The sequence below is a fragment of the Callorhinus ursinus genome, unplaced genomic scaffold (assembly GCF_003265705.2).
Source record: "Callorhinus ursinus isolate GAN/ISIS: 27379988/994484 unplaced genomic scaffold, GSC_fseal_2.0 scaffold3, whole genome shotgun sequence".
Classification (NCBI taxonomy): Eukaryota; Metazoa; Chordata; class Mammalia; order Carnivora; family Otariidae; genus Callorhinus; species Callorhinus ursinus.
The window spans coordinates 75091880-75115129 of record NW_027397065.1 but is presented as its reverse complement, the minus strand read 5'-3'; the positions used below and the strand labels follow the sequence as shown (position 1 = coordinate 75115129).

The 23250-nt window shown below is 36.1% G+C and overlaps 1 pseudogene; it reads left to right on the top strand.

Annotated features, from left to right (window-relative positions):
• The first annotated feature begins 4309 nt into the window (after positions 1–4309).
• LOC112820444 (zinc finger and BTB domain-containing protein 8A pseudogene) lies at positions 4310–20241 on the top strand (annotated as a pseudogene).
• Positions 20242–23250: the final 3009 nt, after the last annotated feature.

Genomic DNA, 23250 nt, shown 5'->3' with positions numbered 1-23250 from the left:
CATCTCTATATTCAGTGCTTCAGTCACTACTTACTGAGAAATCTATTATAGTCTAGTTTGTCTCAAATGTTCATTTCCATCATCATTCCATCAGACATCCTTTGAGGAGTCTAATACTTAAGTATGTATTCTGTATTTTTAATATCCATTAAGGAAATAACAGGATTTTATTTTAATTTTAATTTATTTATTTTTATTTCAATTCAATTAACATGTATTATTGGTTTCAGAGGTAGAGATCAGTGATTCATCAAACCTATATAACACCCAGTGCTCATTACAACACGTGCCCTCCTTAATGTCCATCACCCAGTTACCCCATCCCCCCACCCATCTCTCCTCCAGCAAATCCCAGTTTGTTTCCTATGCTTAAGAGTCTCTTATGGTTTGTCTCCCTTTCTGATTTTTTTCCCCCTATCTTCCCCTATGATCCTCTGTTTTGTTTCTTAAATTCTACAAATCAGTTGAGATCATATGATAATTGTCTTTCTCTGATTGACTTATTTCGCTTAGCATTAACACCCTATGACTCAGCAATTGCACTACTGGGTATTTACCCCAAAGATACAAATGTAGTGTTTATAGCAGCAATGTCCACAACAGCTAAACTATGGAAAGAGCCCAGATGTCCATCGACAGATGAACAAAGAAGATGTATATATACAAGAGAATACTTACTCAGCAATCAAAAAAATGAAATCTTGCCATTTGCAACAACGTGGAAATAATAGGATTTTAAAATTGAGTAAGATCTTGGCCAGGATACCATAAGGAAGGTGAGTAAACTCAGACTCAGAGATGTTAAAAGACTTACTAAATCCTACAGTTAGGATGGAATGAAATCAGAACTGGCAACCTGGAATTCTGACTTGTGACCCAGCATGTAATTCACTAATAGGATTGCTTTGCAGTATCAGAGATACTTGGATTGATTTCTAAGAGGCCACCATAGATTCTTTCTTCCAAAGCCATGTGCTCGTCTGCTTCTTTTATCTCCAACCTCTTATTTTAGAACTGAAATGACATACTCTCCCAAGCTAGTTCTAAACAATTCTGGAAAAACATTTTTTCTTCCCATTTTTGTGCAAAAACAGCAATAAAAAAACCCTGAGATTAGGCAAAATAACTTTCCTGCTTATTCTAGGAGATATTTACTCCTTGAACACTTTGAGCCAACTAAATAGTGCACATATCAGGACTAGCAGGTGGCCTATCAATAACATTTTCACGTATACCTCCATTGATCCAGAGCTACTGTGCCATAAACTCTGCCCATTCCGAACTAGTGCCTTGAATTGCAACACTTGTTTAAAATTATTCAGATTAAGGGGGCGTCTTGGGTGGCTCAGTTGGTTAAGCGACTGCCTTCGGCTCAGGTCATGATCCTGGAGTCCCAGGATCGAGTCCTGCATCGGGCTCCCTGCTCAGCAGGGAGTCTGCTTCTCCCTCTGACCCTCTTCCCTCTCGCGCTCTCTATCTCTCATTCTCTCTCTCAAATAAATAAAATCTTAAAAAAATAAAAATTAAAAATAAAATTATTCAGATTAAGAAATCATTTCTAATGAAATGCTATACACATCTGTCCCTGACTTCCCCTTTCTGAGATGCTCTTAAAAGTCTGTCAAGATGGTGTTATCACTTGTACCAGACAGGGTCTCAAGAGAAATAAAATCAATATGATGTATATTTATATATATAGAGAGAGAGATTTATTTTAAGAAATTGGCTCACGAGAGTAGGGAGGCTGCCAAGTCTTAAAGTCTACAGGATGGGCCGCCAGGCTAGAAACCCAGAGAAGAAGTGAAGTTGTAGTTCAAGTCCAGAGTCATTCTGCTGGCAGAATTCCCCCTTCCTCAGAGGAAAACAGTCTTTTTCTTAAGATCTTTAACTATTTGGATGAGGCCTACCCCCATTATGGAGCTTAATCTGCTTACTCAAAGTCTACTGATTCAAATGTAATCGCATTCAGAATGATATGCGATTATTTCCAACAACATCCATAACTCAACATACACCTAGGCACTGCGGCCTGGCCTAAATGACACACACACACACAAAATTTAACATCACATGTCTTATAGCAGCAAATTCAATATAAGCATACATCATTTTATTGTGCTTCACTTTACTGCTCTTTCCAAATACTGCATTTTTTACAAATTGAAGGTTTGTGACAATCGTGCATCAGGCAAGTCTACTGGCACCATTTTTTCCAATAGGATCTGTTCACTGCGTGTCACGTTTTGGTTAGTTCTTGTAATAGTTTCAACAACTGCATTATTATTATATTTGTTATGTTGACCTGTGATCAATAATCTTTGCTATTTTGCTATTGTAACTGTTTTGGGGTGCCATGAACTATACCCATATAAAACGGCACACCTAATCGATAAACATTCTATGTGATCTGACTGCTCCACTGACTGGTGATTCCCATGTCTCCCTCCCTCTCCTCAGGCCTCCCTATTTCCTCAGACACAATAATATTGAAATTAGGCCAGTTAATTACCCTAAAATGGCCTCTGTGAAGTGTTCAAGTGAAAGGAGGAGTCTCATGTCCCTCACTTTAAATCAGAAGCTAGAAATGATTAAGCTTAGTAAGGAAGCCATGTCAAAAGCCAAGACAGGCCCAAGAGCTAGGCTTCTTGCACCAAACAAGTTAGCCAAGTTGTGAATGCCAAGGAGAAGTTCCTGAAGGAAATGGAAACTATGATTCCAGTGAACACAGGAATCATAAGAAAGGGAAACAGCCTTACCGTTGATGTGAAAAAAGCTTGAGCTGTCTGGATAGAAGCTCAAACCAACCACAGCATTCCTACTATTAAGCCAAAATTGAATCCAGAGCAGGGTTCCTGGATTCAGGATAAGTTGGTTGATGAGGTTTAAGGAAAGAAGCCATCTCCTTCACATACAAGTGCAAGGTGAAGCAGCACGTGCTGAGGTAGGAAGCTGCAGCAAGTCATCTGGAAGATCTAACACAGATCATTGACGAAGGAGGCTACACTAAACAACAGATTTTCAGTGTAGACGAAACAGCCTTCTACCACACAAAGACACCAGCTGGAGAGGAAAAGTCAATGCCTGGCTCCAAAGCTTCAAAGGGCAGGCTGACTGTCTTGTTAGGAGGTAATACAGCTGGTGACTTTAAGGTGAAGTCAGTGCTCATTTATCATTCTGAAACTCCCAGGACCCCTAAGAATTATGCTAAAGCAATTCTGTCTGTGCTCTATAAATGCAACAACAAAGCCTGGATGACAACACATCAGTTTACAGCATGGTTTACTCAATATGCTGAGCCCACAGTTGAGATCTACTGCTCGTCTCAAAATATTCCTGCTCATTGGAGTGCCTGGGTGGCACATTCAGTTGAGCATCTGACTCCTGGTTTCAGCACAGGTCGTGATCTCAGGGTGGTGAGGTGGAACCCTGTGTCAGACTCTGTGCTCAGCGTGAAGTCTGCTTGAGATTCTCTCTCTCTCTCTCTCTCTCTCTCTCCCTCTGCCCCTCCTGCTTGTGCTCTCACTCTAAAATAAATAAATAAAATTTGAAAATATTACTGCACGTTGACAATACACCTGGCTACCCAAGAGCTCTGATGAAGGTGTACAATGAGATTAATGTTGTTTTCATGCCAGCCAACACAGCCTCCATTCTGCAGCCATGGATCAAGGAGTAATTCTGACTTTTAAGTATTGTTATTTAAGAAATACATCGCATACGATGTCATAGATAGAAGTTCCTCTGATGGATTTGGGCAAAGTAAACTGAATAACTTTCGGGAAGTATTCACCATTCTAGATGGCATTAAGAACATTCATGCTTCATGGAAATAGGTCAAAATATCAGCCTTACTAGGAGTTGGAAGAAGTGGATTCCAATCCTCATGGATGACTTTGAGGGGGCAAGGCTTCAGTAGAAGAAGTTAAGTGCAGATAGGATAGAAATAGCAGGAGAGCTAGAAGTGGAGCCTGAGGGTGGGACTGAGTTGCTGCAATCTCAAGAGAGAACTTTAATGGCTGAGGAGTTACTTCTTGCAGAAGAGCAAAGGGAATATTTTTTTGAGATGGAATCTGCTTCCGGTCAAGATGCTGTTAAGATTATTGAAATGTCAGCAACGGATTTAAAATACTACACAAATTTAGTTGATAAAACAGTAGCAGGGTTTGAGAGGGTAAGTTCCAATTTTGAAAGAAGTTCTACTGTGGACAAAATGCCATCAAACAGCATCACATGCTACAGAAAAATCTGTGAATAGGACAAGTCAACTGATGCAACAAACTTCATTGTTGTCCTCTTTTAAGAAGTTGGCATGGCCACCCCACCCTTCAACAACCACCATGCTGATCAGTCAGCAGCCATCACCATCAAGACAAGACCCTCTACCAGTAAGATTAGGACTCACTGAAAGCTCAGATGACAGTTAGCATTTTTTAGCAATAAAGTATTTTTTAATCAAAGTGTATATATTTGATATTCCATGCACATTTAATAGACTACAGTATAGTGTAATCGTAACTTTTATATGCACTAGGAAACCAAAACCTTTATTTGACTTGCTTTATTACAATATTCACTTTACTGTGGGGGTATGGAATTGCACCTGCAATATCTCCGAGGTATGCCTGTAAACTTAGTTTTGCTTGATCAACAATTTTTGTAGTGGTCTCCTGGGAAACTGACTGCTGACACACCATTTGCAGAAATGCAATTATGCAGAAGTGTCATAGCTGATAAGCCAACCCAGTTTCTTAAGTCTAGAATCAACATGAAAGATAAGATTCACGAGGGAATGGAGTCTTTTGTAATACTCTCAGCGCCTAAAACAATGACGAACAAATAGCAGGTAACTGAAAAACAGATGAATGAATAAATAAATTAATAAGTCAGATATTCTGGTATATTAATTGCAGAGAAGGAAAAGATTATTTTCAAAATGACCTCATTATGTAAACATATGTACTGTGGAAACTCTCTTGCATTTCAGTAATTAAAATTCAGTATGTACAAGACATAATTATAGCATAACCTATGTGTGTAAAACAAATATCTAGACCCACAGAACACACAGGAGGCACTCAATATTTTTTATGATGATTGACAATAATTTTGTTTCACATGAGAAAATAAATTTTCAAAATTCTTTTCATGCAAATATCAATTGCTTAGGTGATTTGTCTAGCATTCTTATATTTCTCAAATGAGCTCCAACATGCTGTAAGCCCTTATCTTTTTTGTCATAATTCTCCTTGATATTTCCTCTCATTTCTTAATGACATTTTAAAGATTCTAGACATAGCACTTGTGTTTACAGGTCTCCATCTCAAAAAGCTCCGGGTGACAAAGATAACTGAGCATCAAGTTGATGCCATCATGTTCATGAAGATTGAAGAAGTATTCTGCATCTTGATTTATATCCCAGGCTTTATATTCACAGCATTTCATATTTAAAAGATTTTTCACAGATGTCATTCTTAAATCTTTATAAAGATTATTGAAAGCAACTAATTTTTCTTATTTCAGTTAAGAACTGAAACTCCTCTGGAAAAATGGCAACTTTGCATAGTTTTATGAAGGACAGGAATCCCAAGGCATGCCAACTAGGACACTGAATTATTATCTACAGTATTAAGTGCTATGTAAATATTTGTCAAATTGAATGAAATTTCCTGGGAAACATTTTAAAAGATTCACTGAACTAAAATTAAAAGCTTCTCTACTTACGACTACATAAGGAAATGTCATTTTTCTGGGTTCATCCATCTTTCAATCTGAACATTAAGAAATGCTCCAGAGGTTCATGATATACATATAAACAATAGTATCTTCTCTGTACCCTATCTGCCAAATGTCCTATGATATTACCAGTCAGAATAGACTTTACTATTTACTTATACCTGACATTAGACATGTGTGGCAACTAATAAATATTTTACTCTTTGATTCAAGAAATTTGTGTAAACCAATTTATCTAAACTCAGAGTTTGCTCATCTGAAAAAGCAACTCTTATTTCATGAAGTTGTTAGAATACAAACAAAACTTGCTTGTGACCTACTGTGTCCTAATGACAATTATACCTTAAGTTTCTACAGAATTTCAGAATTTACAGTTTTTCAAAAACACACACATACATATATACACCCAAGCACAACCTAGCCTTATAAAATGATGAGAGTAGAAAAGGAATCTTAAAGATTATAAATCTCAAAGCCCTAATTTTCCAGACAAAAAAAAAAAAAAAAGATATGCTCAGAGAATTGAATTCGTCAAACATCTCACCAAAAACAAACAAAAAACTGGTAATAAACTGCAAAACCCAGACTACTATACTTAAAGAATTTTTTTTTTTTTTAGAATAGGAAGGGGGAGGGGCACAGGGAGAGGGAGAGAGAGAGAATCCTTTTTTTTTTTTTTTTTTTTTAAAGATTTATTTATTTATTTGAGAGAGAGAATGAGATAGAGAGAGAGAACATGAGAGAGGGGAGGGTCAGAGGGAGAAGCAGACTCCCTGCCGAGCAGGGAGCCCGATGCGGGACTCGATCCCGGGACTCCAGGATCATGACCTGAGCTGAAGGCAGTGGCTTAACCGACTGAGCCACCCAGGCGCCCGAGAGAGAGAATCCTAAGCAGACTCCACACCTAGAGCGGAGCCTGATGCAGGGCTCGATCTCACAACCCTGAGATCATGACCTGAGCCAAAATGAAGAGTTGAACGCTTAACCGACTGAGCCAACCAGGCGCCTCTACAATAATTCTTGTGTGTGTGTGTGTGTGTGTGTGTGTGTGTGTGTGTGTGTGCGCGCACCTCCCGGTATGTGTGCATATGTGTTTAACCTAAATTATCTTGATATATGTACATAAAGGAAATCATGATTTTTTTAAAGTACATGGTTCATATGTAGAAGGAGTGATAATAATTATAGGAATAGATTCTTATAAAACAGATCTTTCCTTTGGTGTTAGAAAAGAGGAAATTCAATTTCATCATGCAAATTTATTGGCATTTAAGTTTGCATCTCAGGCAATGATTCTTAAAAAAAGAGTATTACATCATCGTATTTTAGGTTTTTTATAAATAATTTGATAGAATAGCATTTTTCATTTAAAATAACACTGGTGAATAATTCATTTTATGTTAAAAATTAGAGTTATTCATCACTCTCAATGATTTACATTCCAATATCATTTCCTGAGTGAGGCAGAATGTTATATCATCACCTTTTTATCAAGGGAATCATTTATAACCTTAGAAATTGAGATGAGACTACTTGAATCCACATAGCTTAATGATCAGGACTGAGAAATGAGATCATTTGTATCAAAATGGCATAATTACTTTGTCCAAAACATTCTTTTCATGAAGATAAGGGTGTAAATTAATAATTTTACTGTTTACTTTGGGAAATTCCTGTAAACAAATGTATCTGGACAAAGAGTTTATCCATCTAAGCAAACAAGTCTTTTATCAGGACATCAGTTATCTTCTGAGCAAACAATTTTCTTTTCAAACAACAGTTTAGTTATCCTGACTTGCTTCAAGATTCATACCTTTTCCCACACACCTTTTCTAAACTATTATGTTATGAACTTTACTCACTCGCAACCACTTCCCTGAATGTAAATATCTTCTTTGAACCACTAACCACACATCCCCAAACACTAAAAACATAGAACACTGAAAACATCTGTTTGTATCTATACTTCCAAGGCACTAATAAGAATCTTCACATTGTTATTTTATTTTACTGCTATAGAGCCAATAAACTTAGACTTACTTTGTGTTTGTGTATGTGTGTGCTTTTTTATAGTCAAGAGTTGACAACTTTTTGTCTGTGTTACAACCTAATAATCTAAAAATGTTTTTGAGGCATGTTGAAAACTTGAACATTCTTATGGCTTAAATGTGTCTCATTAAAAGAAAAAAAGTCTGAAAACTACTTCTCTAGATCTTACCTTTCTTCATCTATAGAATGATAAAAATATGCCTTATACTTTATGTAACTCAGTGAGATACTGTATCTTTCATTTTAACTCCAGTTTAGTTAACACACAGTGTTATATTAGCTTCAGGTGTACAATATAGTGATACAATAATTCATCACCCAGTGCTCATTATGACAAGTGCACCCCTTAATCCCCATCACCTATTTCACCCAACCTCCTACCCACATCTCCTCTGGTAACCATGATTTTGTTCTCTATACTTAACAGTATGTTTCTCGGTTTGTCTTTTTTTTCCCCTTTGCTCATTTGTTTTGTTCCTTAAATTCCACCTATGAGTGAAATCATATGGTGTTTGTCTTTCTTGGACTAACTTATTTTGCTTAGCATTATATTCTCTAGCTCCACCCATGTGATTACAAATGCCAAGATTTCATTCCTTTTTATGGCTGAATATTCCATTGTGTGTGTATATGTATACATATACACCTATGTACATACACACACATACATATATAAACACTACATCTTCTTTATCGATTCATCTATCAATGGACATTTGGCTGCTTCCATACTTTGGCTATTGTAAATAATGCTCAATAAACAAAGGGGTTCATATATCCTTTTGAATTAGTGTTTTTGTATTCAATGGGTAATACACAGTAGTGCAATTACTGGATCATAAGATAGTTATATTTTTAACTTTTTGAGGAACCCCCATACTGTTTTCCAGAGTGGCTGCCCCAGTTTGCATTCCCACCAAATGTGCACCAGGGTTCCTTTTCCTCCACATCCTTGCCATACTTGTTTCTTGTTTTTGATTTTAGCCATTCTGACAGGTGTGAGGTGATATCTCATTGTAGTTTTGATTTGTATTTCCCTGATGATGAGTGATGTTGAGCATCTTTTCATATATCTGGATATATATGAATATATCTATTCATATACTGGACATCTGTATGTCTTCTTTGGAGAAACATCTGTTCATGCATTCTCAACTTTTTTAAAGTGGATTATTCATTTTGGGGGTGTTGAGTTGTATCAGTTCGTAGTATTTGAGTTATTAATCTTTCATTAGATATGTCATTTGTAAATATATTCTCCCATTCTGTAGGCTGTCTTTTAGTTTTGTTGTTTCCTCTGCTGTGCATGAAGTCCCATGCTTCATATCGGGACTATGAAGTCCCGATAGTATATTTTTGCTTTTCTTTCCTTGCCTCAGGAGACGTATCTAGAAAAATGTTGCTCTGGCCGATGTCAAAGAAGTTACTGCCTATGCTCTCTTTCAGGATTTTTTGGTTTTAGGTCTTATATTTATGTTTTTAATCCATTTTGAGTTTTTTTGTGTTTGATGTCACAAAGTCGTCTGGTTTCAATGTTTTGAATGTGGCTGACCAGGTTTCCCAACACCATTTGCTTAAGAGACTGTCTTTTTCCCATTGGATATTCTTTCTTGCTTTGTCAAAGACTAACTGACCATATAATTATGGGTTTATTTCTGGGCTTTCTATTCTATTCTATTTATCTCTATGTCTATTTTTGTGGTAGTGCCATACTGTTTTGATTGCTACAGTTTTATGTACCTTGAAGTCTGGAATTGTGATACCTCCAACTTTGATTTTCTTTTTCAAAACTGCTTTGGCTATTTGGGGTCTTCTGTGGTTCCATATAAATTTTAAGATTTTTTGTTCTATTTCTGTGAAAAATGTTGTTGTGATTTGGATAGGGATCACATTAAATCTGTAGATTGCTTTAGGTAGTATAGATATTTTAACAATATTTGTTCTTCCCACCCATAAGCATGGGATGTCTCTCCATTTCTTTATATCATCTTAAATTTCTTTCAGCAATGCTTTATGGTTTTCAGAGTATAGGTCACTCACCAGTTTGGTTAGGTTTATTCCTAGGTATTATTTTGTAAACGGGATTGTTTTCTTAATTTCTCTTTCTGCTGCTTCATTATTACTGTATATTCTTTATTACTCTGTTGTATAGAAATGCACCATATTTCTGTACATTGATTTTGTATCCTGTAACTTTACTGAATTCATTAGTTCTAGTTTTTGGTGGAGTCTTTAGTTTTCTGTATGTAGTATCATGACATCTGCAAAGAGTGGAAGATTTACCTCTTCCTTAGCAATTTGGATATTGTCTGATCACTGTAGTTAGGACTTCCAGTACTATGTTGAATAAACGTGATGAGAATGGACATCCTTGCCTTGTTTCTGATCTTAGGGGAAAAGCTCTCAGGTTTTCCCATTGAATATGATGTTTACTATGGGTTTTCATAGACAGCCTTTATTATGTTGAGGTATGTTTCCTCTAAATCTACTTTGTTGAGGACTTTTATCATGAATTGATGTTGTAGTTTGTCAACTGCTTTTTCTGTATCTATTGAAATGATCATTTTTTTATCCTTTCTCTCATTGATGTGATGCATCACACTGATGGATTTGCAAATACTGAACTACTCTTACATCCCAGGAATAAATCCCACTTGATTGTGGTGAATGCTTTTGTTTAATGTACTGTTTGATTCAGTTTGCTGGTGTTTTGCTGTGGATGTTTACAACTACGTCCATCAGAGATATTGGTCTGTAGTTCTCTTTATTCTGAGGTCTTTATCTGGTTTTGGTATTAGGGTGATACTGACCTCATAGAATGAGTTTGGAATTTTCCTCTTTCTATTGTTTGGGATAGTTTGAGAAAAATAGGTATTAACTCTTCTTAAATGTTTGATAGAAATTTGCTGATGAAGCTCTCTGATTCTAGACTTTTGATGGGAGTTTTTTGATTACTGAATCAACCTCCTTTCTGGTCTGTTCAAATTTTCTATTCCTTCCTGCTTCTGTTTAGGTAGGTTATATGTTCATAGGAATTTATCCAGTTTTTCTAAGTTGTCTAATTTTTTGGCATATAGTTTTTCATATTTTCTTACAATTGTATTTCTGTGGTGTTATTTCTCCTCTTTCATTTGTGATTTTGTTTATATGCATCTTTTTTTTTTTTCCATGAGTCTGGCTAGCGGTATGGCAATTTTCTTGATCTTTTCAAAGAACCAGATCTTGGTTTCCTGATCTGTTCTATTGTTGTTTTTGTTTGTTTGTTTGTTTTGGTTTGGTTTTTTAGTTTCTGTGTCATTTATTTCTGCTCTAATACTTAGTATTTCCTTTTTTCTGCTTGTTTTGGATTTTGTGTGTTGTTCTTTCTCTAGCTCCTCTCCGAATAAGGTTAGGTTGAGGTTTTTCTTGTTTTTTGAGGTAGGACTGTATTGCTACCAACTTCCATCTTAACAACCACTTTGCTGCATCCCAAAGGTTTTGGAGCACTGCGTTTTTATTTTTGTTTCCACGTACTTTTTCATTTCTTTTTTGATTTCTTGGTTGACCCATTCACCGTCTAGATCATGTCATTTAACTTCCTTGTATTTGTGTTTTTTCCCTGATTTTTTCTTATGGTTGATTTTTAGTTTCATAATGTTGTGGTCAGCAAAGATGCATGGTATGACTTCAGTCTTTCTGAATTTGTTGAGACATGTTTTGTGGCCTAATATGTGATCTGTTCTGAAGAATATTCCATGTGCACTTGAAAAGAATGTGTATTCTGCTGTTTTAGGATGAAATATTCTAAATATAGCTATTAAATCCATCTGGTCCAGTGTATCATTCAAAGCCAATATTTCCTTGTTGATTTTTTATTTGGATAGACTGTCTGTTGATGTAAACGGGGTGTTAAAGTCTCCTACTATTATTGCATTACTATTGATTAGTTTCTTTATGTTTGTTATTAGCTGTTTTATGTATTTGGTTGCTCCCATATTGGGTGCATAAATATAAACACTTGTTATATCTTCTTGTTGGATTATCTCCTTTGTTATTATATCATGTCCTTCTTTGTCCTTTTTATAAACTTTGTTTTAAAGTCTAGTTTGTCTGATATAAGTATTGCTACTCTGGCTTTCTTTTGGCATCTATTTGCATGATAAATGCTTCTCTACTCCCTCACTTTCAAATTTGCATATGTCTTTAGGTCTGAAATGAGCCTCTTGTAGGAAGCATATAGATAGATCTTGTTTTTTAATCCACTCTGTCACCCAATGTCTCTTGATTGGAGTATTTAATCCATTTACATTCAAAGTAACCATTGATAGGTATGTATTTATTGCCATTTTGCTACTTGTTTTGTGGTTGTTTTTTGTAGGTTTGTTTTTTTTTTAAGATTTTATTTATTTATCAGAGAGTGAGAGAGAGAGTACAAGCAGAGGGAGAGGGAGGCAGAGGGAGAGGGAGAAGCAGGCTTCCCACTGAGCAAGGAGCCTGATGAGGGACTCAATCCCAAGACTCTGGGATCATGACCTGAGCCGAAGGCAGCCGCTTAACCTACTGAGCCACCCAGGCACCCCTGTTTTTTGTAGTTTTTCTCTGACCCTTTCTTCTCTTTCTTTCTTCCATGGTTTGCTGGTTTTCTTTAGTGATATCCTTGGATTCCTTATTTTTTGTTTTTCACATATCTATTACTGTTTTTTGATTTGTGGTTACCTATCAGTTTACATATAACACCTTCTGCATATAGCAGTCTGTATTAAGCTGATGGTTGCTTAACTTTGATCTCATTCTTTACTGTTCTCCCCCCACCTTTCAGATATTTGGTATCATATTTTACATCCTTTTGTTATGTGCTTCTCTTGACTGATTTTTACACGTGTACTTTTTTTTTTCTTTTGTTCTTCCTATTTTCCTTACTCTTACTTATGGTTTTCATTTTCCACTCACAGAGTCCCCCTTAACATTTTCCCTAGGGCTGGTTTACTGGTCATGAATTCTTTTAACTTTTGTTTGGTACCAGGTACACACTGTGTCTGTGTGAAGTGGCTGAGCAGGGCATGCGCAGGGTTGACAAAATGTGCTCTGAACCCAAGGCTGAGGCCAGCAGGTTTGAAATGGGCAAGTCCTTAGAACACCTGGGTGGGATGTACTGCTGGGGAGGTTAAGGAGCAAGTGTCTGTGCAGGGTTTCCTCCTGCAGGAGGCACTGTGTTTATGCCAGGGGGCAGGGAGGAAAAGCTTCTTTGTTCCTGGAGAGGCCCCAACATGCTCCAAAATCGGTATAAAGAGATCTTTCTCCTGTTTTCCCCACTGTGCTAACTCTACCTTCTGTGTTAACTCTCCACAGGTTGCTATCTCTGTGCTAACTCTACCTTCTGTGTTAGCTCTCCACAGGTTGCTATCTCTTTCAGAGCAGGGACCCAGCTATCACTGACCCTCCCTGCTAGCCCACTGCTAAGTCAGCTGACTTTTTAAAGCTCCAGGCTTTAAGTCCCACTAGTTATACAAACTCAGGGAATTCAGCCCCTCTAGTTTTCAAAGCCAGTCGTTTTGGGGATTTGTCTTCTCTGTGTGTGCTCCATGGTGCAAGGGATGATTTCTTTGCCCTCCATGCCTGCAACTCTTTTCCCTCCTACAGACAGATCTGACCACCATTTCTGCCCTTCCTAATCAATCAGATGTGATTCCTTCTCTATGTTTAGTTGTGGAGTTTGTTCTGCCAGTCTTTGGATTATTCTCTGTTTATTTACAGAATGTGAGTGATATCTAGTTGTAAATGTGAGACAGAGTGAGTTTAGGATCCTCCTACTCTGCCATCTTCCCAGGCATTGCGATTCAAATAACATTTTTTTCCAAGATAACATTTTTATGTGACATATTTTCCTTTAGTTCAAATAACACAATCAGAAGCTATTAGTATCAAAATACAAAGGGAAGCACAATTCAGTTTTGTATCTATTTGAATTATAATTTGTCAAATAATGTGTAACAAAATGGTTATCATATACTTCTAATTTAATCATGCCAGAAGAATGGCATGAGATGTTCCAAATTTAGATAAAATACTGTTATTTTCTTTCTGATCACTCAGTGATCATTTCATTTCTAAATTTTAGCTACATTTACTAACCAAGTAAATCCAGTAAACTCTACTTGTACAATATGATATCTAAGAACCACAAAGAACATTCAGTATTTGGGAGTGGACAATAAGATATGGAACTTCCATATATATATATATGGAAATAAGAAAAACTTTTCCTTACAGTAGAATCCTAATAAATGTAGAATGAATTGCTAAAATGTACAATTAAACTATAGGATAAAGGTGTAATGAAGAACATGATATTATAAAATCTCAAGTAATCACCCCATAAATTACTTCTTAAATATAAAGGGCAATACTGACTCCATATTGGAAAAAATAATCAAGCATTACCTTAATCACTTTAATGAAGGATCAAAGTGAAGATTGCCACTAATGGGACAAACTGTCACCACATTCCTCCTGATATGTTGCCCCGAGAAGGGTACAACATCACTCCCATGATATTTTACCTAAAATAATAAAATGCTTAACCTGAAACAATGAGGAAGTATCTGGAAAACTCTAATTTTGGTTAATTCTACCAAATATCTTTCCTGTTTGCTTCACAAATATCAAGATCATGAAAGACAAAGTATGTCTAAGAAATTGGTACAGATTAAAGGACTTTAAAAATATATGACAACTGAATGCATGAATCCTGGAAAGAGGGATTAACATACATTTTGTATGCATACCATAAAAATTAACACTATGGTAATTCTGTTTGTCTTTTTGCTTCAACCAAATAAAAGCACTATTAATAAAATATATTATAAGATCCATGGCAATTAAACTTGAAGTAATAACAACTTTGTTATTCTCATGATTAATAACAATGTTCAAGTCTAGGTCCATCTCTGCTCACCTAATCAGTGAGTCTTAGACGGCTTCACGTTCACCATTATTGAAGGACGACCACACAGAAAGTGCACACCCTCAGAAACTGAAGCAGCTGAATGACACTAATGATACACTAAGGAGTTAATTTTGAAATGTCTAATAAATACAGAATTTAAGTAATAATTCCCAGCGGGTATGATTATTATAGAGAAGAATGATATGTCTAGTCTACCATAATAATTAATTATGTAAGAAAGTCTTCATTGTTATAGATCTAGTGGAATGAGTCAATCATCTGGTTAAATATGGAGATTCACTGTTTGGGGCCTGCATAATCCATGGGATTATGGGAGACTGTGAGAGACCATTTGACATGAGTTAGTGAATATTACCAGTATTTTCTAGGGTAGATCATTATTACTAGTTACAGAACAGGAAACCTGTCAGATTGACTACTTTTTCGCTGTCATTCAAACACTTAGCTTTTTGAAAATAGCTTGGTTTTCACTTTGGGTGTGTGTATGCATAAATTCTTTTCTACATGGTCAGACCAGGTAAAATTTATAGGTCAAAGAGGACTGGTTCTGAAGTTTGAGTCTTCTGACATATAAATCTTACAGAAGTTATATTTTAATACAGCACATTCAATAGATTCATCCTCACCAAAACATACCATACATACACATAGCTAGTTATTGCATGTACTTTAGTTTAAAATATTAAATATTCCAGTGACATGTTTCATCATTTAAAATCTGGTGATGCATGCACTAGGATGTGAACACATCACACACCACAGATTTTCATTTTTTTAAGATTTTATTTATTTATTTGAGAGAGAGTTAAATAGTGAGAGAGAACAGGAGCAGTGACGGGGAGGAGTTAGAGAGAGGGAGAAGCAGGCTGCCTGCTGAGCAGGGAGCCCAACTGACCCAGCTCGATCCCAGGACCCCAATATCACAAGTTGAGCTGAAGGCAGACACTTAACCTACTCAGCCACCCAGGCATCCCCAGATTTTCATTTTTAAAATATTTTACAAGCAATTCTACCTGTAATAACTTCTTAAAATCTGTTTTGCAATTACAAACCCCTTAAATAAAGACCTATGTGCATAAAATTAAGTTTTCATAACTTTTAGAAGCAAAGATAATATATCTCATTATGTCCTTAAGGTATGTATAATTCTTTGTCCAGATACACATGTCATAAAGCATAGAAAAATTTCTCATTTCAATGAAAGTTTAAACATTAAAATAAAGGATTATTAAACAGAATATATAAAGGATTCTTACAAATTTAAAATGAAACAACTGACAGTAAAGTTGGAAACAAATGGACAGAGTAGAAGGTGATTTAAGAAAGGGAAACCAAACAGCCAATAAACTTCAGAAAATGTTAACTTTAATTGTAATCAGGGAATTTAAAGTAAAAATCATAAAAATCACAACTCTCATTCTTCAAACAAACAAAAAAACAAAAAAGCCACCTGATTTCCAAATACTAGCAGGGATGTAGAACAATGGGAACTCTTAAAAGAATGCTAGTGAGTGTGTCAATTACCATACCCAATTTAGAGAATAATTTCAATATATATGCATTTAAAAATGTGTATACCATATACACAAAATTCTACTTCTACAAACCCTAGAAAAATGCTTGTACAGGTGTAGAAAGATATGGATAAGGACCTTTATAACAATTTCACTGGCAGTAGGAAATAAACAGCAAGGGAAGAGCTAAATACCGCAATATATACAATGGAACTATTCAACAGTCAAAATGTATAAAATTGAACTACATGTGTAAATATGGGTAAATTGCTAGGATATTATATTGAAATAAAAAGCGAGATTGAAGGAGGATAGGAAAATTATAAGTTCATTTTGTAAACTTTAATATATTGGGCACCTGGGTGGCTCAGTTGGTTAAGCGACTGTCTTCGGCTCAGGTCACGATCCTGGAGTCCCAGGATCGAGTCCCACATCGGGCTCCCTGCTCAGCAGGGAGTCTGCTTCTCCCTCTGACCCTCTTCCCTCTCGTGCTCTCTATCTCTCATTCTCTCTCTCTCAAATAAATAAATACAATTTTAAAAAAACTTTAATATATTAAAATGATACTCTAGAAATGCAATCTGATGGAATGGTGGAGAGAAACAGAACATGTAACATGCACTTAGGAGACTTCAACTTCATATGTATTATTTTATTCCTTAAGACAGGTGGTAGATACACAGTACTCATTAAATTGTCTTTGTATCATTTTATATGCACAAGAAATTTCAGAATATACTTATATACTTTTACACTTATTGCATGTATTTGACTACAACTGCAATGTTAAAAAATAGATTATAATGAATCTAGTGTTTGTGGCTTTTAAAATAATCCATTTTGTCTAGGAATTGATTTATCTTTAATATAATTTATACAGAAACACAGGACCTTTTGAATACTAAAGCTACTGCATGGTAAAAAGGCAAAACGAATACCCTGTTTTCTTGAAGTCTATGAATGCATCAAAGACTAAAATTAGCTTGAACTTTGAATGTCATTTAATTGGATATAAACATTAGATTATTAATCAATAGTCCATTTAATCTGACTCCTTTAGAATGGCAATTTTACATGAAAACATTATTTTTTTATCTTGCTAGAATGTTCTCAACATTTTCAACTAAACGTGGAACAAATAAATTAAATCAAGATTCAGCGTCTCAAGAGAACATTAGGTCCACTGAGTGGAAAAGTAGATCATGCCAACAACCACTCATTTAAATCAGAGTTTATTTTTTTAAAGGAACATTTTATAATATAATAATCACCTAAAATATGAAGCATATAATCACTATGAAACATATATTTATGGATTTTTAATGTACCTATCCTGCTTTTTGCAAGGAGTTGTGAACCAAAATTAATAACACTAATTATACCCAGCCACCTGCAATGAGTAGCATTAAAAAAAAATTATACCTACAATTTCTTTAAAAATATATTGTTTGGACACTGGGGAATGACAATCTACTATAGTTAAAGAAAATATTATTTTCCTCTTATATCAAAGCTTTATATAAAAATAATAATTTATACCTGGGGCTTTAGAATATTGCCATTTTTAAGGCAGTATTTCTCTTTGACCTCACATTTTCTATATAGAGCACAGTCATTTAAACTATGGTCTATGATTTAAAAAAGGAAAGTTATTCTTAATGGGCCGGTCATACAATTCAATGTGATTATCAAGTATTGCAGCTATAAATTTAGTGAATAAATGCCATAAAAATTTGATCTCAGTATTTGGAATTGTAATTTAAATGTGCTCACTATTTCAAGGAGAGAGCAGAAAGACTGAACTCAATATTATAACTACTTAATCTCAGGTTGTGTTTCACATAAGTCATAGAATTCATATAATCTATTTGCTTCTACAAGTTTTAGTGAGGACATCAGAAAAGAAAAAAAAATCTTAATTCAATTCTTAGGAAAATGTAGTAGATAATTCTATCATCTGGAAATTAAATATGTATCATAGTGTATTCTGAAATGAATAGAACTGACTTTGAATTCAAAAACTCCATTGAAAAACATCGTTATTGAGTGTTTATTATGTTCCAGGAAATGAGCCAGGACAGAGGGACACAATTTTGAGAAGATATGGAAACAACTCTGAAGCATTTACTATCTAAATTGGTTTGAAGTGTAGAATGTGCATTTTCCATACGGTAGTAATTTTATATTAGTATAGCTGTAGAGTAAATAAAGTGTTTTTTTTTTCTGAGAATTAAAGGTGATTGGAACTCAGAACATAAACATTTCAGTACAAACTGAGAGAAGCTATATTTAGTTAACTTTACCTATAAAGAAACAGGGAAAGTATTTAGAATATAGGTGAGATGATCCTAACTTTGGAAGGCAGGGCACATGGGATCTACCCTAGTCTCTGCCACGGACATCCTGTTTAGTCATGAACAATCACTTACATTCTGTGGGCTTCATTTTTGCTTGACTGTCTACATATATACTGAAGAAAATAAATGAGATAGGGGCGCCTGGGTGGCTCAGTTGGTTAAGCGACTGCCTTCGGCTCGGGTCATGATCCTGGAGTCCCAGGATCGAGCCCCACATCGGGCTCCCTGCTCAGCGGGGAGTCTACTTCTCCCTCTGACCCTCCCTCCTCTCGTGTTCTCTCTCTCTCTCTCTCTCTCTCTCAAATAAATAAAATCTTTAAAATAAAAGAAAATAAATGAGATAAACTATTATCCTATAATTATGAGAAAACTTAATTCCCAGAGTAAAATTAAACAACTCAATACAGCTAATTAAGTATCCCTTTTCCGATATCATTATTTTGTAGTAAGATTGAAAATTATAGAAAGAATAAAACTGAAATATTTGAAATATAACTTATTAAAGAACTATATACTCTTTTTGCTTAGGCTGTATACCGTCTACAAGCTGGTCTTTAAAGAGCCCTTCCCTGGGATTTATGAACAGTATTGGGGGAAAGTGTAAACCCTGTGATGTCAGGCCGCTAGCTTCCTTCAGATGACTGATGTCATTAGCATATGTAAGACCTTTATTAAATCTTCACTAGACATTAGTGAGAAAGAAAAAGATGGCTATTTCAGTCTCTCCGATAAAGATGCCAATTCTAATGGTATAGAACATTCCTCCTTTTATAGCTGTGGCTGGCAAGAAGAAACCAGTTCTCCACATTCTCACCTAAGCTCAGATCAAGGAACAGGTATAATAAGTGGGAAATCTTGGAGTAAGTATAATTACCATCCAGCCTCCCAAAGGAATACTCAACAGCCTTTGACTAAGCATGAACAAAGGAAAGATTCCTTTAAAATGTCCAAACATTTGAGGTTGTCACTGTCTCCTGAAGCTGCTCATTATAAGTCAAGCAAATGAGAAGCATGAACATCAGATTCTCCTAGCCACATTTCCCAATCTGAAGAACAAGCACAAATTGATGCTGAAATGGACTCTACTCCTGTGAGCTATCCGTATGGTCCAGGATCTGATGTCACATCCAGAAGCTTTCCAGATGATCTGCCCCAGATGCGGTTCAAGTGCCCATACTGCATACACCTGGTGAAGTGGAAGGCAGACCTCAAGCTCCACCCTCACTGCCACACAGGAGAAAGGCCTTATCCATGTCGAGCCTGTGGGAAAAGATTTAGCAGGCTGGACCACCTCAGTAGCCATTTCTGAACAATTCACCAGGCATGCAAATTAATCTGCAGAAAATGCAAACGCCATGTGACTGATATAACAGGGCAAGTGGTCCAGGAAGGAACCAGGCGCTACAGATACTACAGGCACTGAAGTGGGCATAGACAGCCTCCCCATTGATTTGGAAGCTGAACAGCATCTAATGTCCCCATCAGATGGAGATAAGGATTCCAGATGGCACTGGAGTGAAGATGAGAATAGATCATACATGGAGATTGTAGAGGATGGGTCTGCTGATCTGGTCATACAACAGGTTGAAGATAGTGATGAATAAGAAGAAGAAGAAAGGAGATAAAGCCCAACATTAGGTAGCTAACATGGGAACCAATAGAGTTGGCATGTCTGCAACTTATGCTGACTTCCTGTATCTCTCTCTTTCCGTGGTCAGAGTCTGGCTCACAAAGTGATGACCTAATATAACTTGTATGCTTTCCAAAGAGGTCATGGTATCCATTCTGAACTTTGTTGCCCTAAAATATGTTGCTGCACTGAAAAGAAAGACCTAGCTTGAGTTGGCCTGATGGATGAACAATTAATACTCTTCCTTTTATTACAGAGGTACCTTTTTGCTTTTAATATTGAAAGATCTACTCAGCAATCTTCTCTCAAAGAAAATATTTTAAATAAATTTACCACAACCAAACTTTATGTAAGATAATTTCAAGGCATTTCAAAAACACAAACTACCAATATTGAATTTTCACAGGGAACCAGGTAAGAGCACATTTAAGAGTCTGGCACCCTTACCTGACTGGATTTTAAGTCTTTCTATTAATTTCAGATATAATTTAATTTCAGATCTAAAACAACCTTTCAGTATCCTAATATCTTAGCTGGGTAGGACTTGATGAGGTATTGTTTTAGGATTATGGCAGACAACAAATCTAAAATGTGAAACTGTTCAGATTTGAATTTTTTGTCATTAAGGTAATTAAGCTTCTATATATAAAAAAAAATCTTGGGGCACCTGGGTGGCTCAGTTGTTAAGCACCTGCCTTCGGCTCAGGTCATGATCCCAGAGTCCAGGGATCAAGCCCCGCTCCGGGCTCTCTGCTCAGTGGGGAGCCTGCTTTTCCCTCTCCCACTCCCCCTGCTTGTGTTACTGCTCTCACTGTCTCTCTCTGTCAAATAAATAAAATCTAAAAAAAAAAAAAAACTTATTACAGTTAAGCTTGATATAATTTAATTTTGACAGAGGCTCCATGTATTCTACTGTATTTCTAAATGTCGTGACATCCCTCAAGATGATACTTTACATTTTATTTTTTCTCTTCTTTAATTACTGATTGTCCTTGATACTGATTGGAGGGCTAAAATGGTTAATTTCTTATAGCATTTTTTTGAAGATTATTTATTTATTTATTTATTTGAGAGAGAGAGAATGGGAGATAGAGAGCACGAGAGGGAAGAGGGTCAGAGGGAGAAGCAGACTCCCTGCTGAGCAGGGAGCCCGATGTGGGACTCGATCCCAGGACTCCAGGATCATGACCTGAGCCGAAGGCAGTCGCTTAACCAACTGAGCCACCCAGGCACCCCTAAAATGGTTAATTTCTAAAACATTTTTTACAAATAGAATGAATTGCCATTTGTTTCTGTTTTATGGTACTTAATGCTGAGACCTTTCCAAGATTCCCCTGATGGTAAATTTCCAGTTGCTTCAAGACTGGATGGCATGCATCAAGTTCACTGTTCTCCCAACATGACTGTTCCTGAATCAGGAATCTTAACAATTAAGTTGTATCCAAATTTGGGAGGGAACACTTGTCATTCTTTAGTTTCACCAGATGGTAACATCTTTTAAAATTATTATCTAATTTTTAGTCGTTGGAGCTAATAGGAAAAATGAGTGTTTGGAGCTTTATTCATGAGAATGAAGTAGTGCATGTGTATGCTCTAACGCACTTTAGTCTGTGATCTAAATGTTCTCTTATGCTTCTGCAAGCAAACATCAGCATGAACATCAGCAAAGTCCACGGAACACCCTGCCACTGCCACCAGCACCTGGACAGCCTTATCTGAAAAAATGCTTTCTCATTGTTTATAAAAAGCATCAAGCTCTCCCCCACAAAACAGCCATCAAGTTCATGAAACTAGACAATGTATCTGTTCTACCATTTATTATCATAAAAGAAGAACATTTGTGACGTTTGTAAGTTGTAAATAATAACTCCAGTTATCATATCATCTGTATCTAAGACTAGAGACCGATTCTTTCCTAGAGTGAGACTGTCCATTAATGGTTTCTGAGAAAACAAAATTCTTTGGCTTTTAAATGTGGGAAAATGTTACATAGGGGTATAATCTGTTAATATGAACTTTATGCCAAAAAGAATAAAATAAACAAAATAAGTAGAATTTTTAAATTATTAAATAAGAATACTGAAGATAACTTGTTTGCTTCCTTTAATTACAAAGTGTCATTTAATGAGCAGACCTTCTAAAACATACCCATACAAGGTACAATTAATTACATATATATATTTTAAGATTTTATTTATTTATTTGACACAGCAAGAGAGGGAACCCAAGCAGGGGGAGTGGGGAGAGGGAGAAGCAGGCCTCCCGTGGAGCAGGGAGCCCAATGCGGGGCTCGATCCCAGGACCCTGGGACCATGACCTGAGCCGAAGGCAGACGCTTAATGACTGAGCCACCCAGGCGCCCCAAGGTGCAATTAATTACAGCAATTTGTTATCAGCTTTGGATTATATTCTCTATTCTATTTTACAGTCATATTATCCAGTTTAACTGTCCAATCCCATTTTGTTTACTTAATATTATATTGTATTTGATAATTGATGAGTAATGTCTAAATTTCATATAGATATTTATTGTGTCAAGTCAAGTGCTTTACCTATATTTTAGCTTTAACTATGCCCTGCAACCCTAGGGCACTGTAGCGATAAAGTAAATAATGTCTCTGCTGGTAGTTCAGCTCTAAGAAGAAACTTTTCCAATTGGACTGCACTGTAGTTGCAAAATAGATAAATTATGCCACTCTAAATTATAGTGTGTATCACAGATTATCTAAGCTCAAACTCAATACACAAATTGATAATACAAGTTGATTCAAAACATAAAGATATTAGGAAAATGTATCTTAAAGTAACTCCAAATGAACCCATTTCATTTGTTTCAAAATAAATGTTTCTTTTTTTTTTTTTTTTTAAGATTTTATTTAGGGCTCCTGGGTGGCTCAGTTGGTTAAGCAACTGCCTTCGGCTCAGGTCATGATCCTGGAGTCCTAGGATCGAGTCCCACATCGGGCTCCCTGCTCAGCAGGGAGTCTGCTTCTCCCTCTGACCCTCCTCCCTCTCATGCTT